The 24,746-nt window shown below is 41.6% G+C and overlaps 1 protein-coding gene across 2 annotated transcripts in view; it reads left to right on the top strand.

Moving 5' to 3' along the window:
- Window positions 1–24,746, top strand: part of LOC106083357 (uncharacterized) — a 303,300-nt gene that overhangs the window by 181,636 nt on the left and 96,918 nt on the right. The window lies entirely within an intron of this gene.

The following is a 24,746-nucleotide window of genomic DNA, read 5'->3' as shown; positions in this document are numbered from 1 at the left end:
AGATAAATAGGCCAGTCGTGTTTTGGTCTGCTCTTCGAATTTTTAATATTCGAAAAATGGATCAAAGTTTTGTGAAACCAAAAAGCGCGTTTCAGAAGTGTTTCGACCATTGGAAAAAACGGAAAAAAATATCTAAGTGGGACTACTTTGAAGGGGACAAGGTAGTTATTGATGACTAAATAAATACTTTTTAAAAACATTTAAAACAACGGTTTTTTTGACGCAGAAAAGTATCCTTTTTTATAACCACCACCGAAGGACGGGTTTATATTCATTTTGTCATTCCATTTTCAATACATCGAAATATTGATTTCCGACTCTAAAAAGTATATATTCTTGGTTCTGTCATCCTTGTCCTTCCGTCAGTCTGATGAAATCACGCTACAGTTTTTTAAAAGGTAGATATCGACCTGAAACTGCGCAGATTATGCGTTTATCCATAGGCAGGTTAAGTTCAAAGATGGACTTTATCTGATAAAGTCCATAAAGACCGATCTTCCGATAAGTTCATGAGCCAAAAAGACCCACACATTCGTGCCGATATATCGGACTAGTCTAATCCCTAGCGTTAAATCCTTAGGTCCATAGGTTGAAAAGAGGGTGCGGATATTAATCCGTCCATGCTACTACGGATATACACCTAAGCCAGTAATCGGCTTGTTGTGCGCTCTAAAACTAAAAAGTAACCTCGAAATGAAAATTTTAAGTAAGAAATTCCGTGCTCCCTACAAAATCTTTTATTGTTTTCCATACCACTCCCCTTAACTGGTTCATGTCTGGTATTGTATCCCAACCAACGTACCGTTGTCTTTTAGCCGCGAAAGCCAGGCAATTATATTGGAAATGCTCTAACATCTCATCATCATCATCCCCTCATGCACTACACATGCTATCACTTGCCGCACCGATTTTAAATGACTGAGCTCGTAGTCCTGTGTCCCGTTATGATACCAAAAGCTTATACTGACCCCCTTCTTACTTCCCTTCAGTAATAGCCTCGTCCTCTCACGATCCGGATCAGCCCATACGATTTTCGCCGTCCTACCGACCGTTTCGCAGTTTCACAGTGTTACTTTCACGTGGCACGAAAGGCTTTAGGTTAACCAAGTTTATTGACGGCAGTTTTCCGGCCTTCACCGCCAAATCGTCTGCCCTTTCCGCTATGGCCCGGCACTCCGCTATGGCCCGGCACACAAACGATGCGGATTTTGCCATCCTCAAAGAAGCCGTTAATCTCCTACTTACACTGCGAGACTGTTCGTGACCTTTCCGTCTTGGTTGTTATTAACCTTGTGGTCATTTTACTGTCCTCTAAGATTCATACTCGACATGCTCACGTTATTACTACAGCAACTTACGCATTCCGTACGTTCAGTACGTTGCTGAAAATGACACTTGCAGCTTAGTTTCCTATCCAAGATCACTCCAAAGTATTTCACCTTCTCAGATATCGAAATCGTTTTGATGAGGAAACGTGGTGCGTCTAATTGGCTTCGTGGTGCGTCTAATTGGCTTCGTCTTCCTCGCGAACAGGCATATTTCAGTCTTCTCTGGGTTAACATTGAGACCTCAGGGTCAAGCCCAGTCAAATGTCATATGCAAGAGGTAATCCAGATAAACCTCTACCGGTGCGAGACTGCTACACACGCTTTGATGGAGAAAATCAGCAAGGGCAAGTTCATATTGCCTTAATTCAGGAGCCATGGACGACCCAGAACAAAGTCTCTGGACTAATCCCTATCAACTACCAATTATTCTATGCTATCACTGGTCATCGGTCGAGTACCTGCGTTATTTGTCATAGAAATTTGAATTATATATTTTCCCCAGAGTTGTCAATGTCGGATGCAACAGTGGTGAGACAGGGAGACGGTGAAGCATACTTTATCTGCCTTTCGACTCTTCGACACCGACACCAACGTCGGAGCTGCAACGCCTGGTGAGGAAAGCAAAACAGATAGGAAACGAGGTGCTAACAGGGTGCGATTCGAACTCTCACCACAATTTGTGGGGTAGCTCCAACACTAATAAGCGGGGCCAAGTCCCGGCAGAGTTCTTGAATACTAACGACCTAATAATACATTATATTGGAAAACCGCTACCTTTGTTAATAGGATTAGAGAGGAGGTATTAGATGTGACGATATGTTCGGAAAATCTTTTCGATGAGGTTCAGGATTGGAGGGTCTCCATGGAACACTCTTTCTCTGACCATCATTACATTAGGTTAAGAACAGCGCGGCCAGCGCCGAAACCGATAAGCTTCCGGAATAAGTTGAAGACCAACTGGACAAATTTCGGAAGGCTACTCAGAAGAAGACTTGGGCAAGATAATTTAGATTATCTAAGCATAGAAGAGATTGACGAAAATGTCAACAGGATTACGACTGCACTGGCGATCCTTCGAAGACAGTTGTCCTCTTCGGGAAAAGAAATCAGCCCAAGAAAAACCCCGCAGACTCTTTAACGGAGCACGTCGTAAAAAAGCGGAAGTTTATTATGATGTGTATTACGATCGGCTCAAGGAATACATTACGATTACCAGAGCGGCAAAACGTGCCTCCTGGAAGCTTTTCTGCGAACAGGTCGATAGTGTTAATGACGCCGCCAAGATAAAAAAGTTTCTCGCAAAAACCCATGTCCAAACTGAAACTTTAGTAGACGACTTAGTAGACGATATGAGAGTGAGAGCAGAGACAACGGAGGACATGTTGAGGCTTTTGATGAAAACCCATTTTCCACAGGATACGACGTGACTCACGGAGACACCGAAATCTTAGAATAATGACGTTGATCGAAGGTTTATAATAACGAAATTTATGGTGAAGGAATCCTTGAGGAGTTTCAAACCATTTAAGTCACCCGGACCTGATGGGATATTTCCGGCGTTACTATAAAAAGAAGCAGATTATCTGGCGCCTCGTCTGGCCAAAATTTTCACAGCGTGCTTACGACTTTCATAAACTCCGAAAGCCTGGCAGGAGGCAAGGGTGGTGTTTATACCTAAGCCCGGCAAGGCAAGTTATGCGACACGAAAGGCATACAGACCTATAAGCCTTATGTCCTTTCTACTCAAAACCATGGAACGTATTGTGGACACCATGATAAAGAGTATGACATCCAGCGAACTCCTCAAATACAAACAGCATGCCTATGTCAAGGGAAGTTCGCTGGAGACTGCCCTGCATGAGGTTGTGCATAAAATAGAAGAATACTTCGATGCCAAACCTACACACTGGCGGTATGCATTGACATCGAGGGGGTTTTTAACAATGTGCGGAACGACACACTAATCCAATCCTTAGACCAGTACCGGGTGGACCCGGTCCTTAGGGACTGGATAAACCATATGCAAAGGAACAGGTGGATAAATTGCCATAAATTTAAGGGAGAAAGTGGACATTTTATCGCCACTCCTATGGGTGACCACCATTAAAGACCTATTATAGATACTGACTGAGGAGGGATTCGAACCCGCCTGCTATGGAGACGATATTATAATACTTCTAAGAGGTAAGGATTCGAACGAGCTATGCAGACCGAAAGGGTCTTGCATATGGCATATGACTGGGCTAGACCCAGAGGTCTCAATGTTAACCCAGAGAAGACTGAAATATGCCTGTTCACGAGGAAGATGAAGGTGGGCCAATCTATCGCACCACGTTTTCTCAATAAGACGATTTCGATATCTGACAAGATCAAATACTTAGGTGTGATCTTGGATAGGAAGGAATGTGTCACATTCAGGAGCGTACTGAGAAGGCTCACAGATGTTGGGCACTATGTAGACGGGCCGTAGGCTCGAAATGGGACCTGAATCCTAGGATAGTCCACGGAATCTACGGGAGCGTGATTAGACCAATACTTACTTACGCCTCAGTAGTTTGGTGGACTGCTATGGAGAAAAAGTGCAACATAAGGACCATACAACATGTTCAGAGGACATGTTGTCTTGGTTTAGCCGCAGCGATGAGGACCACGCCCACTAGGCCACTGGAGACTATTCTGGATATCCGACCCATTGACATACAGATTAAGTGTGAGGCAGCCACTACGGCTATGAGACTTAAGGCGATAGGAGAATGGATTGAGGATGGGAGCAGCTTATACCATCGCGGAATAATCGAGGCGACGATAGGAAACCTGGAATGAAGGGGAGAGGTTTCCGATCGGATACCTGAGATGAACCTTGAAGTCGAGTGCGACGCACTGCTGCCATCGGCACAGTCTTGGATTGACGGAACCCTATTATTGCCATTTGGAAGGTCATGTTACACGGATGGATCAAGCTAGAGGACAGAGTGGGCCTGGGGGTTTACATTGAAAACCCAGGGACTGGCATCTGTTTTAGACTGCCTGACCATAACACGGTCCTGTAGGCGGAGATCCGGGCGATCACGGAATGCGTGAAGTGGTGTGGTGTTAACGCAAGGACGTCGAATCTGAACATCTTTACCGACAGAAAATTGCCATAAGGGCAATAACAACCAGGACGGTAAGTTCACGAACAGTCTTGCAGTGTAAGAAGGAGATTAACACCTTCTCTGAGGATGGCAAAATCCGCATCGTTTGGGTGCCGGGCCATAACGGAGAAATGGGAAATAAAAGGGCAGACGATTTGGCGGAGAAGGCCAGAGGACTGCCGTCAATAAACTTGGTTAACCGAAGCCTTTCGGGTCGACGCAGTCCGAGTTAAGGGAGTGTGCGACGAATGCACATGCAACATTATGGAAAAGCGATTCGGTCGATAGGACGGCGAAAATCCGGTCGTAAGAAGACGAGGCTATTACTGAAAGGAAGTAAGAAGAAGGTCAGTATAGCTATTGGTATCATAACAGGACAGATAGGACTATGAGCTCACTTATGTAAAATCGGTGCGGCAAGTGATAGCATGTGCAGGGCATGTTGGGAAGATGATGAGACGTTGGAGTATTTCCTTTGTCATTGCCCGGCTTTCGCGCCCAACAGATACCGGTACTTAGGTGGAGACACAACATCAGACATGATCCAACTTAGGAGAGTGGCATTGAAAACAATTAAGGATTTTGTAAGTAGCACGGAATTCCTAACTCAAAATTTTCTTTTTAGAGGTTACTTTATAGTTTTTAGAGCACAGAACAAGCCGATTACTGGCTTAGGTGTGTGTCTATAGTGTTATGGGGCGGATTAATATCTGCACCCTCTTTTCAATGGTAAAATAGTAGAAATTGTATCTGTATTGACTCAGTTTTATTTCTGAGAATAGTGTAAACCGGATCCCAAATAACGGATCCATATTTAAGCGTACTTCGGACAAGAGAAATATGTAAGTTCATGGTAACTGAAGGATCATCCAATTCTTTACTCCATCCTTTCATAAATCCAAGAGAAATAAAAGATTTATTCACCATCATAAAAATATGTTGTCTAAAATTCAATTTACGATCTAAGCGGATGCCAAGATATAGAAAAGTTTATTCTATTCCAATATCACCACCATTAAGATGATAACTTTTTGACAAGTGTTGCGTTCTATAGAAAGACATTAATTTATATTTCGAGATATTTAGTTCCATTAAATTTACAATACACCACAAACAAAAGTTATCAAGATCGAGTTGTAACAAATCCTGCTCAGAAGGAACACAGAGCGATTGGAAAATTTTGACGTCATCAGCATACATTAAGATTGAAGAATTTTTAATAACAGAAGGTAAATCATTTATAAACATATTAAAAAGAATTGGACCCAGATGACTACCCTGTGGAACACCGGATTTCACAATAATTGAATTAAATTACTTTAGACCGCAAACAAAAGTTATCAAGTTCGAGTTGTAACAAATCCTGCTCAGAAGGAACACAGAGCCATTGGAAAATTTTGACGTCATCAGCATACATTAAGATTGAAGAATTTTTAATAACAGAAGGTAAATCATTTATAAACATATTAAAAAGAATTGGACCCAGATGACTACCCTGTGGAACACCTGATTTTACATTAATTTCATTGCCGAAGTGTACATTCTGAACACGTCCAGATAAGTAAAAACTAACACAATTTAATAATACGGGAGAGAACACGATTTTACCGAGCTTGAACAAAAATAGGCCATGATGGACTTTATCGCGTTACTAAAGTCGGTATATATAGCATCACCCTGTTTCCTCTGCCTAAATCCATCATTGACATGATGAATAAATTGAAGAAATTTGATGGGAGATGTTATCAGTCGTAATCTTTTCAAGAAGTTTTGAGTTCCTTCCTCCTTTTCTTCCCTGTGGATAACTTCCCATTTCTCCACGACCAAATCTTATTTTGGGTTGTTTAAGACTTCCATCATGCGTTCCGTTGCGATTTCGCCACCCTCATCCTTGATAAAGACTGTCTCCTTTGTGAGCTGCAGGATGTCCATTTTTCTCACAATCCTACCGGTTGCACAGTCGATATCGATGACTGCTTAAGTCATCTCATCTCTGTTGTGCTTTCTTGCCACTCTGTTGAAGACCATAGTAGAAGTCATTAGGTAATATTTCAGCCCATTCGGATAAGAATTGCGCCTTGGAGGGGCTTAAGAAGCATAATCTGGAGATCGGTTTATATGGGATCTGTATCAGTCTATAGATCGACTAAGCCCATATTGTACATGTATATTGAAGGTTGGAGAAGCCATTGTACAAAATTTCAGCTACATCGCATAAGAATTGCGCCCTCTAGAGGCTTAAAAAGTCACGATCCCAGATCGGTTTATATGGCACCCATATTAGGTTATGAACCAATTTGAGCCATACTTAGCACAGTTTTTCGAAATCATTACACAACACTTCATATATAATTTCAGCCAAATAAGATGAGAATTGCAACCTCTCAAGGTGTGCGCCAGCAGGTAAGCATGGAACTCAAAAAATACTTCGACAGCAGCAGTTAGTGAAGCATCTAAGGAGGAATTGTCCACACCGCAAGTATCCCGTGTCCTGAAGAAGAGTGGTTCCACAGCTTTCTCACCTGGATGCGTACGGAAGCTCAACATGACAATATCTAACGAATTTTGTGAGGATGAACTCCTGGTGGAGTTAGATGACAATGGTCCGGTTTCTACAGATAAATCTCCACCATTGCAAGGTCGCTTCGGCGGCACTAATGGTCCTCCTGATGGCAGGGTGATTTGACGTGGTTCTTATCCAGAAACCATGGGTGTGTGGAGGAATGGTTCGTGGATTGAGAATTCCGGGATTTAAACTTCTCAAGGGTACGGGGAATGAGAGACACAGAGCCTGTATTCTTGCAAAGAGTAGTCTAAATGTTTTTCTGCCTTCGTCGCTAAGCACTGAAGATTTAGTAGTAGCCAGCCTTGAAATAAACAAGTCTCATTACTGGCTGGCTTCCCTGTACATGGCATACTATTCAGAGATGCCGCCTTCAAACCTTAAATCGTTGGTTGAAGCCGCTTCTGTAGGGAAGGAGATCCTCATTGTAGGAAGTGATGTTAATGCACATCACCAGATATGGGGAAGTTCGGTGCCAAAAAAGCAATCTGGTGAGTTGTAATAGAGGGGATACAACGACCTTTATTAGCAGGAACAGGCAGGAGGTACTAGATATTACCTTTGTATCGGAAGATATTAGTGGAAGAATATGCGATTGGGATGTGTTAGATGACCACGGCTTCTCTGATCTTCTCTGCAGAAGTGGTCCCTCGGCTAAACAAAAGAAAGGCGGATTAGGATAAATTTCGGCACAAATTCTGCACATCTATCCTCTCTAGACCAGAAAAGGAAGTGGAAACTACGGAGGATATAGGCATGGTGGTCAAACGGACCACGAAGGCACTGAATGACTCTCCTTTAAATCGTCAGGCCCTGATAATGTATCACCGTATCTGATAGACTGGTTCCCTGGCTTAGTACAATATACTCTGCTTGTATCAGAAATTCATATTTACTTGTGGTATGGAGGCACACGAAGGTAATTTTCATTCCGAAAGCAGGAAAACCCTACCACGCGAAGGCGAAAGATTTTCGTCCTATTAGTCTGTCATCCTTTATGCTGAAGACTCTTAAGAGGTTGATAGAAACATATCTTAGGGCAGAAATCCCGGAAGACCGCCTGTCGCGGCAGCAGCATGCATATAGTAATGGCAAATCTACTGAAACACGATCTAGTCGGCTACATAGAGTGTTCTCTCGCTAACAAGGAATATACAATGGTAGGATTTCTTGACATTGACGGTGCTTTCTATAATTCAAGACATTAGTCAATCATGAAGGAGTTGGAGTTTCTAGGCATCAACTCTACCGTAAGAAAGTTTATTACTTACTAAAAGATGCAGGCTTGGAACCTGTGGATCTAAAAAGATGGGTCAGCAGAGGTACTCCTCAGGGAGGTGTACTGTCTCCTCTACTTTGGAATATAGCCATTAACAATATATTATTGTCTCTGGAAGAAAAAAATACGTAAAAGTGGTCGCGTATGCTGATGACGGGGCAATTGCGGTTAGGGGAAAGTTTCCCGCACTCTAAGAGATAAACTTCAGGAAGCTTTACGTGCAACAGCAAAGTGGGCTTCCGAAAGTGGTCTGGGTATAAATCCGCACAAGACAGAAGTAGTTCTTTTCAGCAGGAGAAACAAGTTGCATACAGTGGAACCTGTCTCCTTGGGTGGAGAGAATATTCCATTTACAGAAAGCGCAAAATACCTGGGTATTTTACTGGACCAGAAATTGAACTTCCAATCCAGCATTTTGGAAAGGGCAAGAAAGGCCACTCTTGACTTATACACCTGCAAGAGAGCCATTGGCAAAAGTTGGGTATTAAGACAGCGTGTCATGCATTGGGTATATACTGCAGTTGTCAAACCTGTTATGCTATATGGTATTTTAACCGGATCCAAAGTATGGCTTGTTTCTGCATCACAGCCGCACTAAGGACGACACCATCTGATGCACCGAATTTAATGCTACTTCTTATGCCTCTAGACTTTGTGGCTAGACAAATTGCAGCGACCATTGCCGTGAAGTTAAGGAAGCTTTCTCATTGGTAATGTGGCGGCTCCGGACACTGTGTTATCCTTGATACAATATCTGATGTTCCAGGCAGTGTGGATTACATCCTACCTGAGCCGTTTTTTGATAGAAAGTACTGTGCCACTATACCTGATAGAACCGATTGGAACCTGGTAACAGAAGTTTCATAGATATCTATATGGATGGTTCCAAACTAAACGACCAGGAGTGCTTTGAGGTGTACTCTAAAGATCTAGAAATGATTGGCATAAATATCTTCTCAGACAACCGGGCCGCCATTTAACAGTTCAAAATTCACCTGTTCTGGGTGCCGGCTGTCATTGTCTAGAACGGACGTCTCAATCATTGTGTCCGTCATGACAGGTCTGACAGACTGAAGGTTGAAAGCAACGACTTTTGCTGAAGCTGTTGGGACATCGAAGAAGAAGAGACTAAAGAACACCTTCTGTGTGTGTATCCCGCACCAGCAGCCACTTTAGGTTCTCATTTCTTTGAAAACCTGTCTGATTTAGCGGATGTGAACATTCCCAAGTTACTGGGCTTTTTAAAGCGATATGGATGGTTGAACGGTAGAACTATAAGGCATCTTCCTTCTTCTGTTCCTGTTGTATACCAATTAAACTAATCTAAACCTAACCTAACCTACCAATAGCTGTGCTGAGGGCATGGTGAATTCCGGCCACAATTTAAATATTTCGTCTTTGTTCTTGGCCGCTGCAATTTGCTTAAACCAATAGGGTGCACATTTCCTCCAAAGTGTACCAAAATTTTCTGTGCCTATTTTGGGCAACCTCATGCATTAAATTTCATAATCAAAATTTTCTTCCGATTTTTTAGGAAAATATTTTATTTTATTTTCAAGTTAAAATTAATGGTATTATTAACATTCCGATGTTACCAATGCATGATTGATATATACCTTACCCGAAACTTAAATAATTTCGGATGCATTTTTTGGAAAGCCTTTTGTAATTGGCTAATTTGTTGTATATTTTTCCTCGTTTTCCATTTGCGTAAAAAGACTACAAATAAATAGAAATGTACACAATCAATTAAAAGAATCAAATAATAAGAATTGTTACCATTTACATACCAATTCTTCTGTTGGAAATATTGTATTTTACATTTTTCATATTCAATTGTAGCGCAGTCTGATAGAGAGCAAGGTATAGAATTTGATTCAATTTATGTAGTTATTAGGATAATTTATAAATTTCGCTGCTCTTCGTGCAACTTTTTCCCCCCTGCAGTAATGCAAAATTTGTTTCAAATAGGTTGAAGCGGGTAGTATATGGGTGACGGGTGGTATGGCTTTTGTAGAATTCGTTCAAAATGAGTTTACACATGTCGTCATCGTATTGTGGTCCATTTTTTAAGCAATATTTTTATAAAAATCTTAAAGTTTAATAAAAGTTTTTCCATGATATAATTGAACTGGATCTGTAGGGCTTTAATTGAACTGGATCACAAGGACTTTAATGTTAACAATGCTGTAGTCTGGCATATTGCTCCGCATTCAAAGGCTGAATAGTGCAAGTTAAACTCAGTACTAACGTATTTACAATAAAGCGGTTCAGAATTGCTAGTTTTTATACCCTCCACCATAGGATGGGGGGTATACTAATTTCGTCATTCTGTTTGTAACTACTCGAAATATTCGTCTGAGACCCCATAAAGTATATATATTCTTGATCGTCGCGACATTTTATATCGATCTAGCCATGTCCGTCCGTCTGTCGAAAGCACGCTAACTTCCGAAGGAGTAAAGCTAGCCGCTTGAAATTTTGCACAAACACTTCTTATTAGTGTAGGTCGGTTGGTATTGTAAATGGGCCATATCGGTCCATGTTTTGATATAGCTGCCATATAAACCGATCTTGGGTCTTGACTTCTTGAGCCTCTAGAGGGCGGAATTCTCATCCGATTTGACTGAAATTTTGCACGACGTGTTTTGTTATGATATCCAACAACTGTGTTAAGTATGATTCAAATCGGTTATTAACCTGATATAGCTGCCATATAAACCGATCTGGGATCATGACTTCTTGAGCCTCTAGAGGTCGCAGTTATTATCCGATTTGCCTGAAATTTTGTACGACGGATCCTCTCATGACCATCAACATACGTGTTTATTATGGTCTGAATCGGTCTATAGCCCGATACAGCTCCCATATAAATCGATCTCTCTATTTTACTTCTTGAGTCCCCAAAGGGCGCAATTCTTATTCGAATTCGATGACATTTTACACAGGTCTCCAACATATAATTTAATTGTGGTTCAAACCGGACCATATATTGATATCGCTCTAATAGCAGAGCAAATCTTTTCTTATATCATTTTTTGGCTAAGAAGAGATGCCGGGAAAGGAACTCGACAAATGCGCTCCATGGTGGAGGGTATATAAGATTCGGCCCGGCCGAACTTACCACGCTTTTACTTGTTATTATTATAAAAACATCGTAGAGCTGAAAATTTTTGTAAGGTTGGGTTTAAGTGGTACTCTGCCATCAGACTCAGACGTTTCCGTCCATTATGATACCACTGGAACAGAAGAAGATGCCTTATAGTTCCTGCCGTTGAACCTTACAAATCGCTTTAAAAAGCCCAACAAATTTCGTTCGCTCACATCCGCTAAATCAGACAATGGAACTCCTGCTAACTGCTAGTGCGGGACACACACACACAGAAGATGTTCTTTAGTATCTTCTTCCTCGATGTCCCTACAGCTTCGGCAAAAGTCGTTGCTGACAACCTTCAGTCTGTCAGCATGTTTTTCGATTAGACAGTGACCTGTCATGACGGACACATTGACTGAGACATCTGATCTAGGCAGTGACAGAAAAGCGATAGACCTCTTCAAGTCTAGATTAGGCCATATAGTATTCGTTGCCCTTTGGGCATGATCCTGAAAACTTAGCTTACATGTCCCTAGAGGCATACCCACAGATTCCAGTTTCCCTGGAATGTGTAAGGTAATTCCTAGTCTCGCAAGCTCGTCCGCTTTACAATTCCCTGGGATATTCGTCCACCAGCCAGAACACCATAAGCATCCACCATCGTATATTCCTTGACAGCTAGAGAACCCTCTATGTAGCCAACTAGATCGTGAAGGGCTATTTTAGTGGACTTACTTTTACTAAAAGCATGCTGCTGCCCAGGCAGGCAATCGCAAGAGATCTTTGCCATAAGACATGTTTCTATCAACCTCTGAAGAGCCTTCAGCATAAAGGATGACAGACTAATAGGACGGAAATCTTTCGCCCTTGTGGAAAATGTTTGCCTGCTTTCGGAATGAAAATGACCTTTGTGTCCCTCCATCCCATTGGCATATATGACATTCTGATACAAGCAAAGTATATCTCCCTAAGCCAAGGAACCAGTCAATCAGACACAGCTTGTATTTCAATCGGTGATACAACATGAGTGCCTGGCGGCTTAAAGGAGTCTAAACATCTTATCGTCCAAAGGATTTTCACTTCAGATACAATTTTCCGAATAACCTCCTACGAATGCGCACCAGTGACAACCTCTTCTGGCGCCACGTTGTCCCTTTTGTAATTTCCCGGGAAATGTGTTTTAACGAGTAGTTCTAGTGTCTCCTCACTGGACATTTTCCATACATTCTCTGACTTTTGAATATACCCCATCGTAATAGGTCTCGAGGACAGGATCTACCTTAGTCTAGAGGCCTCAGATGTATCCTCCACGGAGCTGCAGAATTCTACCCACAATTCGTTCTGAGTCTTTCTCAGCTCGCCCTTATATTTTCCTCGCTTAGCCTTGTAGATGTCCCAAACATGTGGCGCTCTTATGGTTTTTGCGTTGAAGAATTTCCTGCAGCCCTTCCATAGACAAACCAGGTCTGGGGTCTACCATGACGGCAGCTGTTTGTCCTTTGGCGTTGTACTAGAACATGCTGGCATGGTACTAGGACAAGCGAGCCGAAATTTATTTCCAACCTTTTTTCTGTTTAACCGAGGGACCACTTCTGCAGTATTTTGATCAGAGAAGCTGTAAATATCCACCACTTCCCAGTTGCATATTCTTGCGCTTATATCCAGTACCTCCTGCCTGTTCCTGGTATTAAAGGTCGGTTCATCTCCTTTATTACAATTCGATAAGCAGCTCACCACTTTCGTTGACATCCGCACTTCCCATATCCGGTGTTGTGCATTAGCATTACTTCTTATATTAGGGCAATCACCAACATTAGGCTTGAAGTCGGCATCTCTGAATCGTGTGCCATTTATAGGGAAGTAATGGAACTTATTTATTTCAAGGCTGGCTGCTACTGAATCTTCAGTGCTTAACGATGCAAGAAGAAAAACAGTTACACTAATCTTTACAATAATACAGGCTCTGTGTTTTCCATTCGCCGTACCCTTCAGTAGTTTAGATCCCGGAATTCTTAGCCTTTAGCGCAAACCGATACATTTCAATTGAGCGTTGACCCCGAAGGCAATTAGTTTGTATCGGCCTACTACCAGCCTGCTGTTGGAAAAACAAAAAACAAAAAACAATAATAATAATAATAATAACAATAATAATAATAATAATAATAATAATAATAATAATAATAATAATAATAATAATAATAATAATAATAATAATAATAATAATAATAATAATAATAATAATAATAATAATAATAATAATAATAATAATAATAATAATAATAATAATAATAATAATAATAATAATAATAATAATAATAATAATAATAATAATAATAATAATAATAATAATAATAATAATAATAATAATAATAATAATAATAATAATAATAATAATAATAATAATAATAATAATAATAATAATAATAATAATAATAATAATAATAATAATAATAATAATAATAATAATAATAATAATAATAATAATAATAATAATAATAATAATAATAATAATAATAATAATAATAATAATAATAATAATAATAATAATAATAATAATAATAATAATAATAATAATAATAATAATAATAATAATAATAATAATAATAATAATAATAATAATAATAATAATAATAATAATAATAATAATAATAATAATAATAATAATAATAATAATAATAATAATAATAATAATAATAATAATAATAATAATAATAATAATAATAATAATAATAATAATAATAATAATAATAATAATAATAATAATAATAATAATAATAATAATAATAATAATAATAATAATAATAATAATAATAATAATAATAATAATAATAATAATAATAATAATAATAATAATAATAATAATAATAATAATAATAATAATAATAATAATAATAATAATAATAATAATAATAATAATAATAATAATAATAATAATAATAATAATAATAATAATAATAATAATAATAATAATAATAATAATAATAATAATAATAATAATAATAATAATAATAATAATAATAATAATAATAATAATAATAATAATAATAATAATAATAATAATAATAATAATAATAATAATAATAATAATAATAATAATAATAATAATAATAATAATAATAATAATAATAATAATAATAATAATAATAATAATAATAATAATAATAATAATAATAATAATAATAATAATAATAATAATAATAATAATAATAATAATAATAATAATAATAATAATAATAATAATAATAATAATAATAATAATAATAATAATAATAATAATAATAATAATAATAATAATAATAATAATAATAATAATAATAATAATAATAATAATAATAATAATAATAATAATAATAATAATAATAATAATAATAATAATAATAATAATAATAATAATAATAATAATAATAATAATAATAATAATAATAATAATAATAATAATAATAATAATAATAATAATAATAATAATAATAATAATAATAATAATAATAATAATAATAATAATAATAATAATAATAATAATAATAATAATAATAATAATAATAATAATAATAATAATAATAATAATAATAATAATAATAATAATAATAATAATAATAATAATAATAATAATAATAATAATAATAATAATAATAATAATAATAATAATAATAATAATAATAATAATAATAATAATAATAATAATAATAATAATAATAATAATAATAATAATAATAATAATAATAATAATAATAATAATAATAATAATAATAATAATAATAATAATAATAATAATAATAATAATAATAATAATAATAATAATAATAATAATAATAATAATAATAATAATAATAATAATAATAATAATAATAATAATAATAATAATAATAATAATAATAATAATAATAATAATAATAATAATAATAATAATAATAATAATAATAATAATAATAATAATAATAATAATAATAATAATAATAATAATAATAATAATAATAATAATAATAATAATAATAATAATAATAATAATAATAATAATAATAATAATAATAATAATAATAATAATAATAATAATAATAATAATAATAATAATAATAATAATAATAATAATAATAATAATAATAATAATAATAATAATAATAATAATAATAATAATAATAATAATAATAATAATAATAATAATAATAATAATAATAATAATAATAATAATAATAATAATAATAATAATAATAATAATAATAATAATAATAATTTTTTTTTTTTTTTTTTTTTTTTGCGGGTCAGGATGGGAAAATGCTTTACGCATGTGACGAGTACGTCTCTCGCCTTATGCCGGGCTCCGTAGTCAACGGTACCGGCTAAAAACCCACCCTGTGACACCCCTGGGAGTTAATTCCACCTCGGAACCGCTTTCGCATTACTTCGAGGTGGACCCCATATCTGGTGATTATCCATTTCGTCTTCATTGTGTCTGCGTCCAGACCTCCGCATTTATACTCTACGCCGCTGCGTCCAGGTCAGCTTTCTTCCTGCGCAGTACTTGTTCGGCATATCTCTTCACCGCCTCCCACTTTCTCTCGTCCTCCAGCATTTTTTGGACTATTGTCTCAGGCGTAACGTCGCCAATCGCTGCTTCCAACTCGCTGCGTCTTTCAACCCAGCGCTCGCAGTGGAAAAAAGTGTGCTCCACATCGTCTTCAACTTCAACCTCCTCATAAATACACTTGCTTGAGGAGCATTTGCCCATTTTATGCAGGTATTTCCGGAAGTAACCATGTCCTGTTAACATCTGTGTGACGTAATAGTTGACGTCGCCGTGCTTCCTTTCTTTCCATATCCGTACATCGGGTATTAATCGTCGCGTCCATCTGGCCCGATTTTCGCTAGTCCACCTTTGTTGCCATCTCTCGGTAGTCTCCTCTCGTATGGCCTGTGTATGATCCATTTGGGCCCCGTCCTGTATTCTTTGAGTGTTGGACCTCTCGGTGTAGAGCCTGGCGCGCTGCATGGCCTGCAGGTCTATCGGAACCATTCCGGCTATTACAAGGGCTGCGGGCTCCGACACTGTCCGGTAGGATGATATGACTCTAAGTGCCGCCGTCCTCTGTACCGAGAGCAGGGATTTCGCTCGGTATGCCGTCTGCAGTGTCTGGCCCCATATTTCGCTTCCATAGAGGAGGATGCTATTGCATGTCTCCATTAAGAGTCTGCGCCTGCTTGGGAGAGGCCCACCTATGTTTGCCATCAGTCGACTAAGTTGCGCCGTTATCTTTGAGGCTTTTGTTGTCGCGTGCCGTATTTGCTCTGCGTAGGTCAGCTTTGTATCTAGTCGGATTCCTAGATATTTGATCGATCTCTTGGTCTTCACCAGTATATCGTCTATACGCATATCCACTTCCAATGGGATATTTTTTCTCGTTAGGAGAAGTAGTTCCGTTTTCTGCATCGCAAGTTGTAGGCCATGGGAATCTAGCCAGTCCCTTGCCCTTAGCATCACCTGCCGTAATTTGCGCTCAGCGCCTTCCGTGTCTCTTGCCGTGATGACTGCAGCAATGTCATCAGCATATCCTACTAGAAAGGTTCCGTCTGGCATTTCCATTCGCAGTATTCCATCATAACTGGCATTCCAGAGGTCCGGTCCGAGTATGGAGCCCTGCGCCGCTCCTGATGTGACCTCATATTCACTCGTTCCATCTTGAGAATTATAGATAAGTACCCTGTCACTCAAGTAACTTCTCATTATTCTCATCAGGTACGCCGGGATATTAAAGTCCTCTCTGAGCGATTTGAGGACGTCAGACCATCTAAGGCTGTTGAAAGCGTTCTTCACATCCAGTGTGGCCAAGAGGACAATTGGCCTGGAGTAGTGGTTCCTTTGCCTAGCCACCTCTACTATCTCCACCACATCTCTGAGGGCTCCGATCGTGGACATTCCTGCCCGGAAGCCATGTTGTCTCATTGAGAGTCCACCTCCCTCGATGATGGCGTCCTGGAGCCGTGGCTTCAGTAGTCTCTCCAAAAGCTTGCCGGCCGTATCCAGCATACATAGTGGTCTGTATGTGGATGGGGATATTGGATCACCTTTGCCTTTGCTTATGAGCACCAGCTTTTGTCGCTTCCATACTTCCGGAAAAACACCTGCCATTAGACACCGATTAAACATTTCAAGAAGAAATTCGGGTCTATTCTCGGCTATCAGCCTGATTACCTCGGACGGTATTCCGTCGGGGCCGGGGGCTTTTCTGCTCTGGAGGCTGCGGGCTGCATTCTTTAGCTCCTCTTTCGTGAACGGGTTTATGTTTTCCGTTGGCTCTTCATTAACTTCGTCTTCTATACGGTCGTGTCGGGGAAAGAGTGTATGGACTATATTCTCCATTGTTCTCCCGTCCATCACCGCTGTTGGGCTCCGTGTGCCGAGCTTCTCCATCACAATTTTGTATCCGAGGCCCCAAGGATTTCGGTTAATATCTTCTCTTAGTTCCTCCCACTTTTCTTTCTTGCTCCTTTCTATTTCGGCAGCGAGTATCTTTTTTGCCTCCTTGTAAAGAGCGTGTTCTGTCTCAGCCGTGCCCCTGCGACGAGCTCTCGTGTATCTGCGTCTTAGTTTGATGCAGTTGCTTCGTTGCTCAGCTATGGCATCATTCCACCAGTGCACTGCGGTTTTATTTCCCCTCGGCCTTTTGAGTTTTGGCATGGATTTCTTACATCCGTACTCTATGATTTCCATCACCCGTTCCACTGTCGACGGAACGTCTAGTTCATCCAGCTCTGACCACACGGCTTGCCGGTCGATTTCCGCCAGGAGTTTTGAGGAGTCGAGCTTGCTCACGTTCCACTTTCGTGTGCTGGTGCTCCTTTCCTCGTTAACTGTGTTCCCTCCAGTATTGAAGGAGAACATAATGTACTGGTGATCGCTTGCCGTGTAAGTTTCCAGTACGCTCCACTCTGTTATTTTTCCGATGATTTCCTCGGACGCAAGGGTGATGTCCGGTATAGTGCCTTCGCAGCCGGGTCGCCTAAAGGTTGGCACGTCTCCAGTGTTTACAACGAGTAAACCGGTTCTTGCGGCCATGTCTAGAACTCGTCTCCCTCTTGGGTTGGTTGTTGGCATGCCCCATTCCACCGCTCGAGAGTTGAAATCGCCAGCTACTACGTGATGGCCGTCTAATCCACGCATTGTGTCCTCGATCTCATCGAGTTTTGCCTCGTAGGCGTCGATGCTGTCACTAGGAGTGAGGTAGCAGCTAAACAGCGTAAAGTGGTTTAACTGCACCCAGACGTAACCGTCTCCACTTCCGCTCTTTACTGGTGAGATGCCATTGCGGTATGGGATCCAGATAGCAGCTGTTTTTGTGGGATCCTCCAGCCAGGACCCTTGATCTCTCCTTCCATATTGCTCGCTTATAATCACGATGTCAGCACGTTGTTCTGCGACTATCTGTGATAGGAGATCATGTGCGACTTTACACCTGTGCATGTTGGCCTGCAGTATTCTCAGCATGCCTGCTGTTTGCCTCCTTTACATCTCTCTGACCCAGGAAGATGATCCGTCGGGCCTTTTCCCCTCTGCGAGCAAATACAGCATTTCCGAGGGTTATGGCACTCCTTCATCTTGTGCCCACTCTCGCCGCATCTAATGCATAGTCCCATTCCTTTCCTGTCGGGTCCCTTGCACTCCCACTGTAGGTGGCCGGCTCCAAAACATCTGAAGCAGCGCTTTCTTTCATCCCGATAGTTTAGCCGACAATTCGTCATTCCTATCAGGAGCCTGCTGGTCTTCAACAAAATATTGACGCAGCTAGTTGGCAGAGAAACGAAGGCCCTCCTCTGCTCCTTCGAATTAAGTGCTGTCAGCTGCACAGTCACTTCTCCAGCTGTCGTTCCCGTTGCCTTGATCACTGCTTCAGTGATCTCGTCGGCGGTCGAGAGGGAGTCCAAGTCACGGATCTCAATTGTCGCCTTCGGTTTCATGTCCTGCACGACCGCAGCCTCCTTAAGGACGCCTTTGAGGGACTCGCAGAACACCTCCTTGTTTCCTCCTCTGCCCATCACGAGAAGAACTGCACCCGTTCTCGTTTTCTGGACGGAGCGGATGGCGACCTCGGCTTCCTCCGGTTTCGCGTTTCGCCTGAGGTCCCTGAGCACGTCCGCGTAACTATGCCCCTCCTTCGGCTTGATTAACACGGCCTCTGGTCGCTGCCTGGGTTTCCGTGGTCTCCGAGCGCGCGGTTTTCGCCGCGGGTTCCTCCTTGACGTTCTTGCCTCTTCTTCGGGCTTCTTCTTCTCAGCCTCTTTGTCGGGCTTCCTCTTTCCGGCTGTTTTCGCCGGTGGTCTCACCTCTACAGCTTTATCCTTCTTCTTTTTGCCAGGATTTTCTTCGACTGGACTCGGCGCGCTCCTCTTGTTTTGCGCCGTAGAAGGCGTCGACATGTTGGTTGATGTCGTGGGAGTCTCCGCTATTATTGGCCTGCTTTGCTGTTTCTGCTTCTCCGCGGCCTTCCAGTTTTTGCGGTAGCTCCCAATAATGTCCAAGATTTCCTCTATCTCAGACACACCATTTTGGACATCCCTGCTAATGTTCTTCTGCCTACCTATAGCTAGTCGCATCTGGCGAAGGACTTTCTTGCACTTTCCAAGCGCCTCCTCCTCCGAAAGTCGCATCTTCAAGATGAACTCTTGTCTAGGAGAACTGGTGCTGTTCTCGCATGTCTCCGCGTTGTTCTCCGCTGGGGTACAGTCTAACGCTATACTTCTTACCTCCTTCTCTTTCTCGGCACTGGGCCCGGAGGCTAGTGGAGAATTTACCGGTGATCGATGTACTTTCGATCTTCTTCCAAAGATCGATTCCATCTCCTCTGCTGCTATGTTAATGGGTGTTTCCATTTTAATCGGGTCCCCACTTAGAGCCGTTGTCTGTGTCCGATAATGTAGTCGCCCTTTCGCAGAGCGATGACCCCGAGGGTCCCTTTGCAAGCAGTGAGGTCCTCGCGAGGGTTGACGCAAGACCTTATGAGTACTTGCGTTCAGAGCCAGGTCGGGCATTAATCTGGATATCGTATCAACAGAACCTACATTACCAACTTAATGGTTACGAGGCACAGATCGTTCCCTAAGGCCTGCCAGGGGTTTAACGGGACGGAGGCAGCGGTGGCATTAGCCTGAAAGCCATTTCGAGAGGGATGTCACTCCCTCCTACTCAGGTAACAGAATACCACAGCCGTCAGCTCGTAGCATCAATCCAAATCGGTTATCAAAATCATGTTCCAGTGTACGCGCCAGGGTCAAAGTCCCCTTGATTGGGGAATCCACGGGGGCATCACTCCCCAGACTGCATCTATCTGTAGAGCACCCCTGTGGGTGGATACTTAGTCAACTGGCGGCATCCACTCGCCATGTCGCGAAGACGTCGTTGGCTATAAATGCCTTTTTGTAGCATGTCCTCGGTCTTCACCGCTCGTGGTCGGGGGCTGCTTATTTTTCACAGCTAACCTTTAGGTCGTTCAGCCATCCGCCACCTGCTGACCCCGATAGTAGCCTGAGCTCGGCCCTACCCAGCTCGGCGTCCTGGTGCCGTGGCTTCAGTAGTCTCTCCAATATTATTATTATTATAATAATAATAATAATAATAATAATAATAATAATAATAATAATAATTTTTTTTTTTTTTTTTTTTTTTTTTTTTGTTTTTTTTTTTTTTTTTTTTTTTTTTTTGCGGGTCAGGATGGGAAAATGCTTTACGCATGTGACGAGTACGTCTCTCGCCTTATGCCGGGCTCCGTAGTCAACGGTACCGGCTAAAAACCGACCCTGTGACACCCCTGGGAGTTAATTTTTTTTTTTTTTTTTTTTTTTTTTTTTTTTTTTTTTTTTTGCGGGTCAGGATGGGAAAATGCTTTACGCATGTGACGAGTACGTCTCTCGCCTTATGCCGGGCTCCGTAGTCAACGGTACCGGCTAAAAACCCACCCTGTGACACCCCTGGGAGTTAATTCCACCTCGGAACCGCTTTCGCATTACTTCGAGGTGGACCCCATATCTGGTGATTATCCATTTCGTCTTCATTGTGTCTGCGTCCAGACCTCCGCATTTATACTCTACGCCGCTGCGTCCAGGTCAGCTTTCTTCCTGCGCAGTACTTGTTCGGCATATCTCTTCACCGCCTCCCACTTTCTCTCGTCCTCCAGCATTTTTTGGACTATTGTCTCAGGCGTAACGTCGCCAATCGCTGCTTCCAACTCGCTGCGTCTTTCAACCCAGCGCTCGCAGTGGAAAAAAGTGTGCTCCACATCGTCTTCAACTTCAACCTCCTCATAAATACACTTGCTTGAGGAGCATTTGCCCATTTTATGCAGGTATTTCCGGTAGTAACCATGTCCTGTTAACATCTGTGTGACGTAATAGTTGACGTCGCCGTGCTTCCTTTCTTTCCATATCCGTACATCGGGTATTAATCGTCGCGTCCATCTGGCCCGATTTTCGCTAGTCCACCTTTGTTGCCATCTCTCGGTAGTCTCCTCTCGTATGGCCTGTGTATGATCCATTTGGGCCCCGTCCTGTATTCTTTGAGTGTTGGACCTCTCGGTGTAGAGCCTGGCGCGCTGCATGGCCTGCAGGTCTATTGGAACCATTCCGGCTATTACAAGGGCTGCGGGCTCCGACACTGTCCGGTAGGATGATATGACTCTAAGTGCCGCCGTCCTCTGTACCGAGAGCAGGGATTTCGCTCGGTATGCCGTCTGCAGTGTCTGGCCCCATATTTCGCTTCCATAGAGGAGGATGCTATTGCATGTCTCCATTAAGAGTCTGCGCCTGCTTGGGAGAGGCCCACCTATGTTTGCCATCAGTCGACTAAGTTGCGCCGTTATCTTTGAGGCTTTTGTTGTCGCGTGCCGTATTTGCTCTGCGTAGGTCAGCTTTGTATCTAGTCGGATTCCTAGATATTTGATCGATCTCTTGGTCTTCACCAGTATATCGTCTATACGCATATCCACTTCCACTGGGATATTTTTTCTCGTTAGGAGAAGTAGTTCCGTTTTCTGCATCGCAAGTTGTAGGCCATGGGAATCTAGCCAGTCCCTTGCCCTTAGCATCACCTGCCGTAATTTGCGCTCAGCGCCTTCCGTGTCTCTTGCCGTGATGACTGCAGCAATGTCATCAGCATATCCTACTAGAAAGGTTCCGTCTGGCATTTCCATTCGCAAAAAAAAAAAAAAAAAAAAAAAAAAAAAAAAAAAAAAAAAAAAAAAAAATTATTATTATTATTATTATTATTATTATTAACTCCCAGGGGGTAGGGCCGAGCTCAGGCTACTATCGGGGTCAGCAGGTGGTGGATGGCTGAACGACCTAAAGGTTAGCTGTGAAAAATAAGCAGCCCCCGACCACGAGCGGTGAAGACCGAGGACATGCTACAAAAAGGCATTTATAGCCAACGACGTCTTCGCGACATGGCGAGTGGATGCCGCCAGTTGACTAAGTATCCACCCACAGGGGTGCTCTACAGATAGATGCAGTCTGGGGAGTGATGCCCCCGTGGATTCCCCAATCAAGGGGACTTTGACCCTGGCGCGTACACTGGAACATGATTTTGATAACCGATTTGGATTGATGCTACGAGCTGACGGCTGTGGTATTCTGTTACCTGAGTAGGAGGGAGTGACATCCCTCTCGAAATGGCTTTCAGGCTAATGCCACCGCTGCCTCCGTCCCGTTAAACCCCTGGCAGGCCTTAGGGAACGATCTGTGCCTCGTAACCATTAAGTTGGTAATGTAGGTTCTGTTGATACGATATCCAGATTAATGCCCGACCTGGCTCTGAACGCAAGTACTCATAAGGTCTTGCGTCAACCCTCGCGAGGACCTCACTGCTTGCAAAGGGACCCTCGGGGTCATCGCTCTGCGAAAGGGCGACTACATTATCGGACACAGACAACGGCTCTAAGCGGGGACCCGATTAAAATGGAAACATCCATTAACATAGCAGCAGAGGAGATGGAATCGATCTTTGGAAGAAGATCGAAAGTACATCGATCACCGGTAAATTCTCCACTAGCCTCCGGGCCCAGTGCCGAGAAAGAGAAGGAGGTAAGAAGTATAGCGTTAGACTGTACCCCAGCGGAGAACAACGCGGAGACATGCGAGAACAGCACCAGTTCTCCTAGACAAGAGTTCATCTTGAAGATGCGACTTTCGGAGGAGGAGGCGCTTGGAAAGTGCAAGAAAGTCCTTCGCCAGATGCGACTAGCTATAGGCAGGCAGAAGAACATTAGCAGGGATGTCCAAAATGGTGTGTCTGAGATAGAGGAAATCTTGGACATTATTGGGAGCTACCGCAAAAACTGGAAGGCCGCGGAGAAGCAGAAACAGCAAAGCAGGCCAATAATAGCGGAGACTCCCACGACATCAACCAACATGTCGACGCCTTCTACGGCGCAAAACAAGAGGAGCGCGCCGAGTCCAGTCGAAGAAAATCCTGGCAAAAAGAAGAAGGATAAAGCTGTAGAGGTGAGACCACCGGCGAAAACAGCCGGAAAGAGGAAGCCCGACAAAGAGGCTGAGAAGAAGAAGCCCGAAGAAGAGGCAAGAACGTCAAGGAGGAACCCGCGGCGAAAACCGCGCGCTCGGAGACCACGGAAACCCAGGCAGCGACCAGAGGCCGTGTTAATCAAGCCGAAGGAGGGGCATAGTTACGCGGACGTGCTCAGGGACCTCAGGCGAAACGCGAAACCGGAGGAAGCCGAGGTCGCCATCCGCTCCGTCCAGAAAACGAGAACGGGTGCAGTTCTTCTCGTGATGGGCAGAGGAGGAAACAAGGAGGTGTTCTGCGAGACCCTCAAAGGCGTCCTTAAGGAGGCTGCAGTCGTGCAGGACATGAAACCGAAGGCGACAATTGAGATCCGTGACTTGGACTCCCTCTCGACCGCCGACGAGATCACTGAAGCAGTGATCAAGGCAACGGGAACGACAGCTGGAGAAGTGACTGTGCAGCTGACAGCACTTAATTCGAAGGAGCAGAGGAGGGCCTTCGTTTCTCTGCCAACTAGCTGCGTCAATATTTTGTTGAAGACCAGCAGGCTCCTGATAGGAATGACGAATTGTCGGCTAAACTATCGGGATGAAAGAAAGCGCTGCTTCAGATGTTTTGGAGCCGGCCACCTACAGTGGGAGTGCAAGGGACCCGACAGGAAAGGAATGGGACTATGCATTAGATGCGGCGAGAGTGGGCACAAGATGAAGGAGTGCCATAACCCTCGGAAATGCTGTATTTGCTCGCAGAGGGGAAAAGGCCCGACGGATCATCTTCCTGGGTCAGAGAGATGTAAAGGAGGCAAACAGCAGGCATGCTGAGAATACTGCAGGCCAACATGCACAG

This window comes from Stomoxys calcitrans, chromosome 5 (genome assembly GCF_963082655.1).
Source record: "Stomoxys calcitrans chromosome 5, idStoCalc2.1, whole genome shotgun sequence".
Lineage (NCBI taxonomy): Eukaryota > Metazoa > Arthropoda > Insecta > Diptera > Muscidae > Stomoxys > Stomoxys calcitrans.
The sequence above is the reverse complement of the archived record's forward strand: the minus strand, read 5'-3'. Positions and strand labels throughout refer to the sequence as shown.